Raw genomic sequence first — 4478 nt, forward strand, 5'->3', positions numbered from 1 at the left:
ATTATTCTGATTGGGGTACTGCAAGACACTTTACAGAAATGGTTGAAGCAGGAGACTAAATATGGAGTGGAGTGGGTTAAGATTTTAACTATGAAAAGCCACATCACCACGTTATCTCACTAACTAACAAATTCTTCAATACTCAACATTAAATTTGATCTTTTAATGTTTTATTCCTACTTTTGGTTTGACCTTCTGACTTTCCCTTCATACTGAATGAACAGTTCATGCTGCTCTTGGCTTCTTGTTTCCCTTTTTTCCTTCCCTGTGGAGAGGGACATTTTATGTGTAAAAAGCTTTGCTGTTTCCCTTGACACAATCCACTCCATGAAATCACTCCAAGTACATCCCTCCAGTGCACATACCACTTAGTGGATACCTTGAGGTTACCAGACATGTCCTCTTACACAGCTGTAATGGTTTATGGAGGACAGGAGATGACACTGTCTGAAGTAAATGGATTACTTGCAAAGCTTTGTTAGTTTCTCTCATTCACAGAATAAATAAAATCAATTTTTATTAGTGTGCATTGTGCCTCACAGACATGGCAGTGTGGGTGCAACACTGTCATGTCTATGAGGTGAATTGGATATGTACTGCTTTGAATAAGTTACTCATGAGAAAAACAATCACACAGCACCGTTCAGATAGTGATTGTATGCACTGTTAATGTAAATATTCAATTAATTTGTTTATTTTTACAGGAACAAGTGTTCAGTATCAACAGGTGCCTAAAAGTATAACATTTATTTTCTATACGAGTCTCAATCTGACAAGTGAATACGTCTCTTTTCCAGGGGATCATTTGCATTTCAAAGAAAATGTCATACTGAAACGTCTATAATTCTCAGGGTTCAGAATTTGTTCAATGCAAAATTTGACATTCAAGTAAAAAAAATGTAGTAAAAAGAACACACAAATGTATGATATTAGGTAAACTATTGTTACTCTCCAAGCAAAAGAAAGAACTGTGAAAATTTTTTCACATACAATCAAAATAATTTCTATTTTAAACAATGTGCTGCTAAAAAAGAATAAAAAATTTAGCCCTAACAAATGAATGAAAATCTAAGAATTACCAGAAGCTTACCAGTTTTTTGAAAGTCCAAAGGAAAATAATTGTATGGCCTTTTCTCAGTAGGCCACTGACCTCATCTCTCCTGCATATGTATGGTGATACTTGAAGACTGAGAAAGTCAGCGTTGCTGACATCACATGGGGGATTTTGAAACATTGTTAGATCATACTGAGAGAACATGGAAATGCATGTTTTGCACAAACTTGTAGCACCTTTGCCTTCTCAAGTGATATTTCCATGAGGACAAAATTGGGGCATGCTATAAATATTCTCCCATCTCCCATTTCTCTCATTTCAGAGCAATGTTTCAGTTGCTCTGAAACTGAAACATTTTGCAGAGATTTAACTCCTTGCTTTAGAGAAACAGCTGTGCTGATTAACAATCTGTCACAGATTACCAGGAACAACTTCAGAATTAAAACACCTTATGACATTTTAGGCTCTTGAGTTGAAAATACACCTGTTTATAGCCCAATTCCCTTTAAAAATGCCCTTTTTCCTAGAAAAGGCATTGACAGTGGTAATCCAGAGATGTGAAGATGTGAAAATCTACAGTAGGTACAAAGGGGGAATTTTGTAAAATTGACTTGTAACATTGAGCTTTATATTATATTATAATGTTATTTCCTCATCAAAAACATACCTGGCACAAACTTGCCCCCATGGCTTTTTGCTTTGCGTCTTTCATGCATCCTTGAGGAATGTTAGAATCTCCCATGGCAACCATTCATAGGGTGCCTAAACACTTGCTAATAGAAAGTGGTGCTTATTTCCACAAAGCTACTCTTTGGAGTTGTGGTCTCCAGCCGAGCTTCTGCCTCACAGATCACCCATCCGCCACGTCTTCCCCACTCTGCTCCCCCAGACTAGCGACAGCAGCAATTAGCAAACACCTGGTGGAATTGCGAATCTCCTGTGATTATCACACAACCTACTTCTCAGTCCAACAGTCCTAAGAATTGTAAACCGCATAATGAAGTAGCATTGTTGTAACGACGAGCTAAAGGCTGTGTCAGAAAGAGACAAAGGTCAATTCCAATTTAGTTATGTTTTATATTTACAGCATTGTTATAACAACTCAAGGTTACATAGCTACTTGATTGTGCTATAAGATGGCACTGTGCCTGGAAAATACATAATACTGCCTCTTCAAGACATTTAAGAATAACAGTTTTAGGGCTTCTTCCAGATACACAAACAACCAAATAAATCATTGAGAAGTGTTTGGCATGCCAGATTGCTAAAGGTACTCTATAATGACCATACTGTATTCTTTTTAATACATAGTGCTTCTTCCATGGGACATAAAGAAAAAGGTCTTTCTGTTTTTTCGCTTGATCTCAGTCTTCCTCTCCCATCTTTTCTCAGGGGATATCTGGGGAGCTAATGATGCCACATGAGGATGAAAGAAATTTGCCTAAGGAAAACTTGCACACATTTTTTGCAAACATGAGAATAAGTGTGCTTAAGCAAAATCACGGGCAGCAATCTTTGCTTCAGGTCCACTAAACTGAAACAGAAATAGTTATTTTTGGAGCAGCTTACCTCCATTTTTACACAGCAACAGCTGTCTAACATGGCACCTAGAAATATTCTGATCGATGAAGCAAGAAGTTAAGCAGAAGTTTCTTCCGTTTAAGGTAAACAAGGATTTTTGGGTGCTTTGAAGAGGGACACCAATGACTTGTCTTGGACTATTTAAGACTTCTCAGTCGTATTGTAGTAATGTTATAGCAGAAGGTCTTTGAATTGTTACTTTCATCCAGCAGTATTGGTACACTTAGATAATGAGGAAAAAGTGATGCCTGGTGTGGGGTTTAAGATGAGAGATACTGTGAGATTTTAGCACTATTTTAAAGAAAAAAATGAATGATCACCCTTTTTGTTATTTTTTTATCTCATCACACTTGTTGGCATTTCCAAAAACATATTTTTATGTGTATCCAGACACAAAAAGTGATATGTATTTTGTGAAACATCAAGTCTCATTACAAATATGAAGCTTGTATATTACTTATAGCACAACCTTGTAACAAATTTTGTGTGTATTTGGATTAACTACACAAAATATACAATGAGCAACTACATAATGTTTCTTACCTGAATAACTCTTCTTTGTCCTTAGAGACTCTTTCTATGAGTCGCTAAGATTCCCAAAGATAACTAATAAGCTTTCCATCTTGGAACGAAAAAGTTCAATGCCCCATAGGCAGTGTGTGAGCTCCCCAAAGTGGCCAAATAATAATAACATAAATTATTATTATTATGATCCAGCATTCTGGATCAGCTGCAGCTGATCCAGAATGCTGCTGCTCGCGTTCTCACTAAAACCAGGAAGATAGAGCACATAACACCAGTTTTAAAGTCCCTACACTGGCTCCCTGTAGCTCAAAGAATAGACTTTAAAATACTGTTGTTAGTTTATAAATCACTGAACGGCTTAGCACCACAATACATTAAAGATCTGCTTTTATTGTATGAACCTTCCAGACCTCTCAGGTCTTTCAGTTCTGGTCTGCTCTGCATCCCCAGAACCAGAACCAAACGAGGAGAAGCAGCTTTCAGCATCTATGCACCAAAAATTTGGAACAAACTTCCAGAAAGCTGTAAAACAGCTGAAACACTGACTTCTTTTAAATCTCAACTAAAAACACACCTGTTTAGAATTGTATTTGAAATGTGATCAATTACAAATGTATTTATGGAACTTGACTTAATGATTGATTCTATATTGCATTGTGTTTCTGTGTTTGTAATGATGTAAAGCACTTTGAAATGCCTTGCTGCTGAAATGTGCTATACAAATAAAATTTGATTGATTGATTGATTGATTGATTAATAAGTTGACAGGACAGTTACCCTGCCATGTAAGTCACTTCAAGTTAGTGAAACTTCACTACTGCAGAGCACTAAAGTGTCTCATTGACACCACAAGATTATATATCTACTGTAGATTTTAGTAGGTAATGACAATTTTTTAGTTTTTTTCTTTTCCTTTGTACATACCAGAGATGACTGACACAAACGGTTTTAAAATCTATATGAGTCACGAATACAGATTGCGTGAAGCAACCAGCTACAGTCATGCTGACAAAAATTCGATATATTAAAGATTGAACTTTTCTTTACTCAAGGGCTTGTGGCGTCTGGTTACAGCCCTAACCAACAGTAAAACATGTTACTTTGTTGCTAAATTAGAAAATGCTGTAAATAGGTAATTGTGACGAAAAGGCAAAGGAAAAGATAAAACAAGACATGGAGAAATGACTAGAAAATAAAACTGCAAAGGGTGCTGCTCAGCCTCTTCTTGAAAACAGCCAGGATCAGATTCTTTAATTCATTAATCATTTTTGGATTGCTGATATTACCAATAAATTGTGACATTCTTGGATTTCATCTG

The sequence above is a fragment of the Xiphophorus hellerii genome, chromosome 22 (assembly GCF_003331165.1).
Source record: "Xiphophorus hellerii strain 12219 chromosome 22, Xiphophorus_hellerii-4.1, whole genome shotgun sequence".
In the NCBI taxonomy this organism is placed as follows: domain Eukaryota; kingdom Metazoa; phylum Chordata; class Actinopteri; order Cyprinodontiformes; family Poeciliidae; genus Xiphophorus; species Xiphophorus hellerii.